Source organism: Patagioenas fasciata, chromosome W, assembly GCF_037038585.1.
Source record: "Patagioenas fasciata isolate bPatFas1 chromosome W, bPatFas1.hap1, whole genome shotgun sequence".
Classification (NCBI taxonomy): domain Eukaryota; kingdom Metazoa; phylum Chordata; class Aves; order Columbiformes; family Columbidae; genus Patagioenas; species Patagioenas fasciata.
In genome coordinates this window covers 56,235,004-56,247,974 of record NC_092559.1, presented here as the reverse complement: position 1 = coordinate 56,247,974, position 12,971 = coordinate 56,235,004, and the positions used below count along the sequence as shown (strand labels likewise).

General features: G+C 46.6%; 1 pseudogene; it reads left to right on the top strand.

Moving 5' to 3' along the window:
- The first annotated feature begins 201 nt into the window (after positions 1 to 201).
- Positions 202 to 12,971, top strand: part of LOC139826328 (uncharacterized) — a 73,293-nt pseudogene continuing 60,523 nt past the window's right edge.

Below are 12,971 nucleotides of genomic sequence, written 5' to 3'. Positions count from 1 at the left end.
TGTAAATCCAATACAGGGGACATGCAGGTGGAAGGGAGAGCAGGGAAGAAGGAAGGGGGGTAGACAGAAAAGGGTATAAAACAAGCTGGTTGTGTATAAAATGATACTGATCAGTACAGTTGTCTGGCTGAGCCCTGTGCCTGATCACCAGAGTCTGTGTGTATGTGCGCTGCAAGGACTAAGTGCCAGCTACTAGGGGGAATGGCGTGAGTGGATTTGGTGCCAGTTACTGGAGTCAGATCGAGGGTGTACATGAGGGACTGCAGCAGTTCCATGGATTCCCTGACAGAGAGTATGGGAACAGAAATTAGCCTTGAAGATATTAAGGCCTACCCGTGAGAAAGATGGGAGTAAATGAGTATCTGGAGATATTAAGGTGTACTCGTGAGATAGAAGAGATAGAAGAGAGTAAAAGAGTAACACTGACGATAGCAAAATTAGCCAATTATATGTTACTATTGCAGCCTGTAAACAATAGCAAAAAGACACTTGAGCTGGTAAAGGCTATATAAAAAAGTGTTTGTGGCAATAAATGGAGACTGCTGTTTGTACATAATAAGAACTTGGTCTGTGTTGTTTGTCCATCTCAACCACAACATATGGTGACCCCGACGTGATTCAAACACGCCAACGTGATCCTGCATAAAGAAGAATCCTGCATGAAGAAGAGACAGCGGCAGAACTGTGACAGCTGATGACGAGCTGGGGAGACGGAGCCCGGTGCAGCTGATAGAGCAGCAAGGAAAGCTGCCGAAGATCCGAATCCCTGAAAAGACATCAACACCAGGAGTGGAAGATGAGCCACTGGGAACCTGGGAGGGAACCTCTCTAAAGAAGAGGGTATTCATATTACCTACATGGAAATTGCTTCTGAAGAAGCAGGGTATTAGCCTTCTGGAATTGACTTTATGAAAGACGAAAGATGTTACTACGGGGCAAAGCACTACCCAAAGATCCAAAGAAACAGCTTGAATATAAATTTTGGGCCTGTGTCAAGCTGTAAGATAAACTCAGCTCATTGTAATCAAGGAGTCTGCCAGGGTCAGCTGCCACTTATCACCAGTGATTGTGCCACCTGCATGGCCTTGGCTACATCTAAACTGCAGCAAGAAGAAAAAGAAAAAAAAAATGGAAAAACCTGTTTGCCCGCTGCTAAGCAGAGAAAGGGAGGCTTTATTCCTCTCCCCTCTCTGTCCTTTTTTCCTGGAGTGTTGTCATCCATTCTTCTTGTGGCACTGCGTTGCTTCTTTGATTTGAATCAGGGGTTGTCAGCGCTGTTTCTTTTTGCTCCCTTCTAATTTCTTAGGGTCTGGTACATGTGGGGAAAGAGCTCATCATTTTACCTCCTTACTGATGTTGGTCTTTTCACACTGGTCAGCTTTGGAAAGTCAGAGTGCTGAGTGCTTCTCTGGGTCAGATTGGTACTAATTAGAGTGTGGAGTGGAGCCAGGCTGGTTTGATGTAGAGTTTGGACTGATTTATTTTCATGCTGGGCTGGAGATCTTCCCATCTCAGATATGGGCAAGAGGGAGGTGTTATTCCCCCCTGCCCCCCACCCCCAGCCATGTTACTGCTAGAGAACTGTAATACTGAATGAAGGAGTCTGAGGGTGAATCTTAAAGGCATCGCCAGTGGATCCATAGTTCTAATGAAGCTGGGATATTAAACCAAAGATTTTTTAACAGACTTATTCTGTGGTAACTAGTTGTAAGAGACTTCTTAGTAAATTCACTGTGCTAGTTTCTGAGGTTATGGGAAAGAAAGGAGGAAAGGAAGGAAGGAAGAAAGGAAAGAAAGAAAGAGAGAGAGAGAGAGAAAGGCAGGCCATTTTTTGAAACCAATGGAATACCAAATTCGGAACAAAGTTTTAACAGATGAATTCTCGTATTTGCCAGAAAGCCCTATACCTCTCTTAGGTCAAGATTTGTTAAGTAAACTGTAAGCTCAAATAACATTTTCTGAGAATTCTGTTTAGTTGCATGTCCCATAAGAAGGTGCTTGGATGGTGCAGATCTGTTTGCTGCAAGTGAGAAATCTCCAAGAAAATTTTGAATGCTGTATTTCCATCGGTATTGGCAGCCGAAGTATCGGTAAAGCCAACACTACACTGATAGAACTGAAACAGGACTTCGATGCGGTAAGGGAAAACAATATCCAGTAAATATGACAGCCAAAATGGTGTTAGAGACTTTGATGAATAAATTTATGACAACCTTACAAGCTCACTGTATTCAATTGGACTTGCAGATTTGTCTGTTTATAGCTACAACATAGAAACAACCTGTGGCTATTGTGGGAGACTTCGATGAGAATGCTTACAGACTGATATACCGATTGTTACTCTGATCAAAAAATGCAGGGAATGGATTCAGGTCTAAATATATATATATATATATATATATATATATAGTCATATATGTACCATTTGTGAAATCTAATTTTTATTTTTTTATTTGCAATCTATGTCCTTGTAAATTGCACTAGCTGGTTTTCTTAACAGCACAGTTTTTGGCATGCCTATATTGTAACTTGCTGCAGAACCTGCAAGTCTTTAACATCAGGTCACAGACCATACTTGTAGTTGGTCTGATCCCACGTGCTTGCAGAGTTTTTGTTGATGGTTCTGGGAAGTCTCATAAAGCTGTAGTGGTCTGGTGTGAAGATAACAATTGGCATTACTCTGTAAAAAATTATTGAAGGTTCAACCCAATTAGCAAAGTTTGGAGCAGCTTTACATTACTTAGAGCTTTTTAAGGAGGAACCTCTAAATTTGATTTGTGATTCTGAGTATGTAGTCTAGGTCCAACGCATGCATCTGATTCTGAAATGTTTTTTTGTAAAAACAAAAAAGGGGAGAAGTAGGGGAAACACCAAAAAACTGATTGTCAAAAGCATTGTATGTGATGAATCACTTAGATATAAGTGGTGCAGCCCAAATTCCCCCTGTGATGAAACACTTTCCAAGTATGATCCAAAAACATGCTAAATCAGGAAGAACCTACATTAGTTATGGTCAAATCACTAGTTAATGATCAATGGAAAAAGTCACATCAATTGATAACCTGGGGGAGAGGCTATGCTTGTATCTTTACAGATCAGTACGGACCCCTGAGGGACACCACTCGTCACCGATCTCCATCCGGACATTGAGCTGTTGACCACTATCCTCTGGATGTGACCATCCAACCAATTCCTCATCCACTGAATAGTCCACCCATGAAATCGATATCTCTCCAATTTAGAGAGAAGGATTTTGTGGGGGACTGTGTCAAAGCCCTTACAGAAGTCCAGATAGATGAGATTTGGAGCCCTTCCTTTGTCCACTGATGTAGTTATTCTGTCGTCCACTGGGTTGCCAGTGAAGATGGAGGCAAAAAAAATTGTTGAGTACATCAGCCTTCTCCTCATCCATTGTTACCAGTTTACCCGTTGTGTTCATCGGAGGGGTACGCTTTCTTTCACCTTCCTTTTCTGGTTGACATACCTGTAGAAGCCTTTCTTGTTATTCTTTGCATCCCTTGCCAAGTTCAGCTCCAGCTGTGCCTTAGCCTTCCTGACCCCATCTCTACACAACCAGGCAGCATCCCTATACTCTTCCCAGGATACCTGTTCCTGATTCCACTACCTGTGCATTTCCTTCTTGCTCTTTAGTTTGGCCAGCAGGTCTTGACTCATCCATGACAGTCTCTTGCTTTCCTTTCCTGATTTCTTACACTTGAGGAGCATGAGCTCTTGTGATCTATGGAAAGCATCCTTAAAAATCTGCCAGTTCTGTTCTTCTTCTCCCTTGTCCCTGAGGGCTGTTAAGGAAGTTTCTTTGCCTTAGATATCTTGAAGCAGAGACTCAGACATTCATTCCAGAAATTCCTCAGTAATAAGTAATTTGTAAGGTATGGTGTAGAGCAGCTCGAACTGAGTGTCTCTAGTAGAGGGACCTTGAATAAAGAAAACCTTGGGCAATTATACCCTTACATTCTAAGCTTCCCACACCTTGCATGTCAGTTTGGGCCAATTGTAAAATTAGAGTCTGGGGTCTTCCCATTCTTCATTGGATCCCTTCATTTTCATCAGGTGAGCCGTTTCTTATCTCTGTTGGTAGTTGTTTGTCTTTTACCAACCAGACTAAATGTCAGTCAAAGTCCTGTCCTTCAGTTGCTATTTTGCACTTGCAGCTGCGGAGAAAAATAAGTCCTTGGCAATGACGGAAACATTCTTCTGTTTCTCGACTTCTTTTAGACGCACCATTCTGTTCCTTTACTTATTTCTTGGGATGTAGCTTCTGCTAATGATCAAAAGCTCCTTTATCTTCTACCTTGATCCAACCATAACCCCCCCACTTCACCTAACCAGGCAGAAAGTTCAAAAATTCACAGCTTGCATCCTAAGTTACTTATGCCGCTGTACTATGCCAGGAAATTCAATATTGGTTTTGTATATTTTGCATTATTTTCTCTATTTATTAGTAGCATTAGTAAAGCATTTTTAACTTTCCAACAAGTGTCTCTCCCTTTTCCTCCTATTCCCTTTCCTTAGTGGGTTGGGCAGGGGGTTAACAGAGAGCATCCGCCATGGTTTATTGTTGCCCTGTGATAAATGGTGACAGCCTATAAAAAATGGGATTCTCGTCGAGACTCTGCTCATTGTCGTGGGTCTCTCGGAGCACGAGCGAGATGCTACTGCTGAGAGCCCCACTCCCCAGGATGGAGACTCCACTTGCCTTGCCGCCACGTGTGTGAGTAAAGCTTCTCCTCGCAGGATTGTGAGTGTATTTATACTTTCCGTGCACATATGCACGTGTAACTTTCCGTGCTCAAATATCAGCACGTGTAAAATTAATCCTCGCATAATTGCGGGTGTATTTTCCTCCCGTGCTTCCACATAAACACATGTAATATTCCATGCACATTTGCATGTGTATTAACCCTTGCAGGATTGCAAGTGTATTATAAATTTACCCTCACAGAATCGCGAGTGTACACTTCCCGTCCTCACTACGAGTACGTGTATCTCTTTAAAATAATCCCACACCGTGTTTAGACAAGTGTGTACTCCTCCGGGACTCAGGGACGGCTCTGGCATTGTTTTGGGTGAAACCATTTGCATGCACTCTGTGGACCGCCTGTTGTATTAGTTGCTGCCCCTTAATCATTTTCCTCAACTGATATCCGAACCTGTATTTAAGTCACTTTTGGAGTGCTAAAACCCTGTTTCTCACCAGTTTAATAAAAGTTGTTTTGGACCCTGTTGCCCTTTAAACTAACCTCGGGGTGCCTCCGTGACACCAATAGAGCCCAACAGTGCTCGACAAAGCCCAATAGAGCCCGACAAGCCCATACAAGGCCTGAGAGAGCCGGAAAGGGCCCGACAGAGCCCGAGAAAACCCGACAGGACTCGATAGAGCCCAACAGACCCGACAAAGCCTGACAGACTTAACAAAGACTGACCGGGCCTGACACAGTCTGACAGGTCCTGACAAGGCCCGACAGGACCCAACAAAACCTTACAGATTCTGACAGGGTTCGACATGGCCCGACAAAGCCTGACAGGGCCTGATAGAGTTTGACAGGGCCCGACACGGCCCAACAAAACCGAGAGAGCCAGACAGGACCCGACAGAACCTGACAGGTCCCGACAGAGCCCAGCAAAGCCTGACAGGCCTGACAGAAACTGACAGAGCCCGACAAAGCTCGACAGAGCCCGAAAGAACCAGACAGGGCCTGAAAGAACCCGACAAAGCTCGACAGAGCCAGACAGATCCCTCAAGAGCCAAACAGAGCCCGACAGAGCTTGAAAAAGCCCGACACAGCCTAACAGAGCCCAAACGAGCCCGAAGAAGCCTGACAGAGCCTGACACAGCCTGACAAAAAGACCAAAAAAGCCCAACAGAGCTGGAAAGAGCCCGACAGAGCCCTTCAGGGCTCGATAGAGCCCACCATAGCCCGATAGAGCCCAACAAAGCCTGACACAGACTGACAGAGCTTGAAAAAGCCTGACAAAGTCTAACATACCCAGATAGGGCTTGACAGAGTCCAACAAAGCCCGACAGAGCATGACAGGGCACGAAAGAGGCCTACACAGACCAACAAAGGCCAACAGGGCCTGACAGATCCCTACAGAGCCCGACAAGGCCCGACAGCCCAACAGAGCCCAAAAGGGCTTGACAGTGCCTGATAGGGCCCAACAAAGCCCAAGGGAACCCGACAGAGCCTGAAAAAAACAGACAGAGCCCGACAGACCCTGAGAGGGACAGACAGAGCATGACAAAGCCCAACAGAGGCCAACAGAGGTGGACAAATACTGAAAGAGACTGAGAGTGCTTGACAGTGCCTGACAGGGCCCAACAAAGCCCAAGGGAACCAAACAGAGACTGAAAAAAACAGACAGAGCCCGACAAACCCTGAGAGGGACAGAGAGAGCACGACAAAGGTCAACAGAGACCGATAGAACCCGACAAGGCCCGACAGGGCCCGACAAAGTCCGACAGAGCCCAACAGAGCCTGACAGAGCCCAAGAGGGCCAGATAGAGCCCTACACAGCCCAGCAAAGCCCAACGGAGTTCAACATAGCTCGAAAAAGACTGACACCACCAGAAAGAACCCAACAAAGACAGACAGAGCCTGACAGATCCTGATAAATCTGGATAGAGCCTGACAGGGTGCAACCAAGACCAATGGAGCCCGACAGAACTTGAAAAAGCCTGACACAGCCTAACAGAGCCCAAACGAGCCCAAAGAAGCCTGACAGAGCCTGACAAATCCCGATAAATCCAGACAGAGCCTGACAGGGTGCGACCAAGACCAATGGAGCCTGACAGAGCTTGAAAAAGCCCGACACAACCTAACAGAGTCCAAACGAGCCCGAAGAAGCCTGACAGAACCTGACACAGCCTGACAAGGCCGGAAAAAGACCAACAAAGCCCAACAGAGCTGGAAAGAGCCCGACAGAGCCCTTCAGGGCTCGATAGAGCCCACCATAGCCCGATAGAGCCCAACAAAGCCTGACACAGACTGACAGAGCTTGAAAAAGCCTGACAAAGTCTAACAGACCCAGATAGGGCTTGACAGAGTCCAACAAAGCCCGACAGAGCATGACAGGGCACGAAAGAGGCCTACACAGACCAACAAAGGCCAACAGGGCCCAACAGACTCCTACAGAGCCCGACAAGGCCCGACAGAGCCCAACAGAGCCCAAGAAATTTTGAAAGAGCCCAACAGGGCCCCATAAAGCCTGACAGAGCGTGTCAGAACCTGACAGAGCACGACAAAGCCTAGCAGAACTCGAGACAGCCCGATAGTGCCCAACAGATTCCAAGAGAGACTGACAGAGCCCTTCAAGGCCCGACAGCCCCAGACGACACAACAAATCCCAGGGGAACCCGACAGAGCCTGAAAAAAAACAGACAGAGCATGACAAAGTCTGACAGAGTACAACAAAGCCTAACAGAGCCCGATAGAGCCCAAAAGAACTCAACAAAGCCCGACAGAGCCCAACACAAACTGACAGAGTTCAATACAGCCTGATAGGGCCCAACAAAGCCTGAAAGAGACTGACAAAGCCTGACAGAGACTGACAGAGCCCGACAAAGCTTGACAGAGCCCAAAAGAGCCCAATAGAGCCTGAAAATGCCTGACAGAGACCGACAGGGCCTGACAGAGACCGACAGGGCCTGACAGAGACCGACAGGGCCTGACAAAGCCCGACAGAGCCTGACAAAGCCTGACAGAACCTGACATAGCCTGACAGAGCCTGAAAGAGACCAACAGAGCCTGAAAAAGCCTGAAAAAGCCTGACAGAGCCTGAAAAAGCCCGACAGAGGTCAATAGAGCCTGACAAATCCTGACAGAGCCTGAGAGGGCCCGACAAAACCTCATAGAGCCTAACTCAGCCCATCAAAGCCCGACAGAGCTTGACAAGGCCCCACAGAGCTTGACAGGGCCCGACAAAGCCCGACAGAGACTGACATAGCCTGACAGAACCTGACATAGCCTGACAGAGCCTGAAAGAGACCGACAGAGCCTGAAAAAGCCTGACAGAGCCTGAAAAAGCCCGACAGAGGTCAATAGAGCCTGACAAATCCTGACAGAACCCGAGAGGGCCCGACAAAACCTCATAGAGTCTAACTCAGCCCATCAAAGCCCGACAGAGCTTGACAAGACCCCACAAAGCCCGACAGAGCCTGACAGACCTCAACAGAGAGGGACGGAGACCAACAGAGCCCTTTAGGGCCCAATAGAGACCAACAGACCCCAACAAAGCTTGAAAGAGCCCAAAAGAGCCTGACAAGGCCCAACAAAGCCCGACAGAGCCAGACAGGGCCTGACAGACCCTGACAAATCCCGACAGAGCCCGACAGACACTGTGAGGGACAGACAGAACCTGACAAAGCCTGACAGAGCCCGACAAGCCCGAAAGAGCCCGAGAAAGCCCGAAAGAGCCCAACAGAGTCCGACAAAGCCTGATAAATTCTGACAGAGCCCAACATGGCTCAACAAAGCCCAACAGAGCATGATAGAGCCAGACTAAGCCCAACAAAGCCCGACAGAACCCGAGAGACCCCGACAGAGTCCGACACAACCTGAGAGGGACAGAGAGAGACCAACAAAGCCCAATGGAGCCTGACAGAGAACAAAAATGCCAGAAAGAGCTTGATAGACCCTGAAAGGGACAGACAGTGCATGACAAAACCCAACAGAGCCTGAAAAAGCCCGACAGAGCCTGACAGAGACCAAGATAGCATTTAAGGGCCCGACTCTAAGAGTTGGTCAGAAGAACAGTATTTGCCTCAACATTGCCATCAGGGACTTGGAGAACAGATGCCCTGATAGAAAGAACTGTAGAAGGACTTGGAGAGAGGCCTGAGAGAAAGGTGTTGTACAGGGCTCTTCGACCTGGGACTACGGGTAACAATAGTTGCTGTCCAGAAGATGGATTTCACCTGCTGCCTCAGCCAAACTTGCCCCCACCTCCTCCCTGTTACTAAGACCAGTGAAGAAGAACATGTGCAGAGGTTCGCAGAGGGTCTCGAGGTCACCCAGCAAACAAGGAAGAGAGCCCTGAACGCGAGGCAGTGCAGGTGCCGACAAGTTCTGGCAAACGAAGCGGGGACTTTTTGGGCCTGCACAGTTAAGTCTGGATTGCGAAACAAATGTGGAGATTGGCCTCAATCCATGGAAGAGAGAGGGGGGTGAGGAAGCATAAAAGATGATTCCTGACTGAACATCACTGAGATCTCCCCACCAAAGGATCACAGATCACAATGGAGGACCGGCAGGACTCTGCTTCAGGACCTGAGACCATAGGGATGCCTTTGGACTCATGGTGGTAGCTAACCCTCTTTCCCCCTTTCTTATTTTTTTTCCTTTTTCTCCACTTTCTCTATCGCGTGCCGCTTTCCGGGCAAAATAATAAAGTAACACTGTTTGATTGAATTATAACCCCTTGACATTTTGGTTGCCTTAATTTTGTGCTTCGAGATCAAGGTAAACAAACCAACACTGAATGGACCATGACATTAAATTGGTGCCATGGACAGGATTCTGAGAAAATAGCGGAGTGCAGGTAGTGTGTGGTCTGTAACAGGGGAAGGACGTTTCGCTCCAGCCGCACCTGGCCCTACACTCGATAAGGTGAGAGGTGCCCAGATAGCAAGGGGGGCAATTCAGATTTCCCACACACCACACACACCTTGGTGTAGAGCACTCCAAACTCAAGTTGAGGGCTCTGTCTCTCGGAATCAAACCAAAAGATCTCAAAGTGCAAAAAGGGGCGTTGTTCTCATGTTGATGATAATTGTCTGCTAGGGAGAGTGAAGGAGCAATCCTGTGTGTTTGTGTAACTAAGTTGTGCCTTCCCAAAGTGGGTTTGGTCCCTTCGTAATAAGAATGACTGAAAAGGCTGATGATCAAGATTTTTGGTTAGTGAAAGATCAAGACTTGTTCTACACACTTTTAGCAAAATATGGAGCTCGATCCTCCATACCCGGAGAACACTGGGCTCGTGATAATTTGGCTAATTTACAGAGTGTAGTGGACAGAGTGATTTCTCTACTAAGTCTAAGTTTAGATCAAATAAGGACAAAGCTATAGTCTGTGCTGTATTAGGAACCAGCCTGGTCACAGCGACTGAAGATCGCCTCAGGCGATGTAGTAATGAAAGCAAAATTATAGAATCCCTTGAAAATCTGGTGCCAATTTTGCAAAAAAAACCCTCCAATTTAGAACAAAAATTAGAAAATTGTTTACAACAATTAGAAAAAGAGAGGGAAGAAAAACACTCATTAAAAGCTATTCTAAAGGAGGAATGTTTAAAGAACACAGGAGTTCTGAGGGAACAGGAGCTAGAGGAGAAAAGTATCCGACAAATAAATCAAATTTATCCTCAGAAAGAACTGGAGGAGACGAGAAAATGTTACGAGGAATACCCACACATGAGACCCTTAATGAAAACAGAATATTTTTATGCAAATGAAGAGAATACTGACCCTCACATTACAACTAAGCAAACACCTTACACTGCCACCGAGCTGGCCAAACTAGGGAGAGAGTATGGTCGCCTCCCCAAAGAATCTGAAACGGAATACATGTGGTGTGTATCCCTAACTGGGGGAGATCGAATTCAGTTAAGTGAACAGTAAGATCATGGTTACCGGGGGCATGGAGTTTTCTTAACAACTGGTGACAGACATGCCCCATGGTCCCTAACCCAGTGAGATGCCAAACTTGAACCCAAAAAAGGTCACAGTCGCTGTTTGGTGGTCTGCTGCTGGTCTGATGCACTACACCTTTCTGAATCCCAGTGAAACCATTCCATCTGAGAAGGATGCTCAGCAAATCGATGAGATGCACCAAAAACTGCAATGCCTGCAGCCAGCATTAGTCAACAGAAAGGGCACAATTCTTCTCCATGACAATGACCATCACACAACCAACACTTCCAAAATTGAACGAATTGGGCTGTGAAGTTTTGCTTCATCTGACATATTCACCTGACCTCTCGCCAACCGACTACCACTTCTTCAAGCATCTCAACAGATTTTTGCAGGGAAAACGCTTCCACAACCAGCAGGATGCAAAAAATACTTTCCAAGAGTTTGTCTAATCCTGAAGCATGAATTTTTACCTGGCGGTTTGTTCAGTCTGGGGAAGAGAAGGCTCTGGGGAGACCTTATTGCAGTCTTTCAATATTTAAAGGGGGCCTATAAGAAAGAGGGGGGCAGACATTTTAGCAGGGGCTGTTATGACAGGACAAGGGGTAATGGTTTTAAAGTAAAAGAGGGTAGATTCAGCCTATATCTAAGGAAGAAATTTTTTATGATGTGCGTGGTGAAACACTGGAACAGATTACCCAGGGAGGTGGTAGCTGCCCCATCCCTGGAAACATTCAAGGTCAGGTTGGACAGGGTTCTGAGCAACATGATCTACTTGAAGATGTCTTTGCTCATTGTAGGGGGCTTGGACTAGATGAACTTTAAAGGTTTCTTCCAACCCAAACCATTCTATAATTCTATGATTAATGTGAGGTTTCTTCATTTAGGTTGGCAAGTTCCTTGGGCACAGGTCTTTGCAGCTCCGTCCAGTTATGAATGATGGTTAATGTTTGAGAAAATCTCATCCCTCTTTAGTGATATATTTCTAACACTCTCACCGTAAGTACATATGAAAGACAGGAATGGGGGTTTATAATTTGAGGGGAGGTGTAGATGAACTCATTAGCAATAAACCTGCCCTAGTCAACATGGAGACTGGAAAAGTGGAGAATCAAAATGGAAGACTGTAGTTAGAGGCTGAGCTGAGGTTGTTTTTTGTCCATCACTACTCAGCATTTTCATAAAGTAGAGATGGATGATTAAATCTACAGATGACACCGAAGTGGGAGTGTTGTGAGCACATCACAGAATCACAGAATGTTAGGGAAGATCATCTAGTATAGTCCCCCTGGGGGAGCAGGAACACTTAGATAAGGCTACACAGGAATGTGTCCAGGTGGGTTTTGAATGTCTCAAGAGTAGGACACTCCACAACCTCCCTGGGCAGCCTGTTCCCGTGTTGTTACTCTCACTGAGAAGAAGTTTCTTCTCAAATTTAAGTGGAACCTCGTGTTCCAGTTTTAATCCATTACCCCTTGTCCTATCATTGGTTGTCACTGAGAAGAACCTGACTCCATTCTCCTGACACTCACCCTTTACATATTTATAAACATTAATGAGGTCACCCCTCAGTCTCCTCTTCTCCAAGCTAAAGAGCCCCAGCTCCCTCAGCCTTTCCTCATAAGGGAGATGCTCCACTCCCTTGATCATCTTTGTGGCTCTGCACTGGACTCTCTCCAGCAGTTCCCTGTCCTTCTTGAACTGAGGGGCCCAGAACTGGACACAATATTCCAGGTGTGGTCTCACCAGGGCAGAGTAGAAGGGAAGGAGAACCTCTCTCGACCTACTAACCACCCCCATTCTAATACACCCCAGGATGCCATTGGCCTTCTTGGCACAAGGGCATAGTGCTGGCTCATGATCATCCTGCTGTCCACCAGGATCCCCAGGTCCCTTTCCCCTACACTGCTCTTGGGTCATTCCCCAACTTATACTGGAGCCTGGAGTTGTTTCTACCCAGTTGCAATACTCTACATTTTCCCTTGTTATATTTCATTACATTTTTCCCTGCCCAACTCTGTAGCCTGCCCAGGTCTTGCTGGATGGCAGCACAGCCTTCTGGTGTGTCAGCCACTCCTCCTAGCTTGATGTCATCAGCAAACTTGCTGACAGTACACTTTATTCCCTCATCCAAGTCATTGATGAATGTATTGAATAATACTGGCCCCAATACTGACCCTTGAGGCACTCCACTAGATACAGGCCTCCAACTGGACTCCACCCCACTGACCACGACTCTCTGGCTTCTTTCCTTCATCCAGTTTGCAGTCTACCTCACTACCCGATCGTCCAGACCGCATTCCCTTAGTTTAGCTGTAAGGATGCT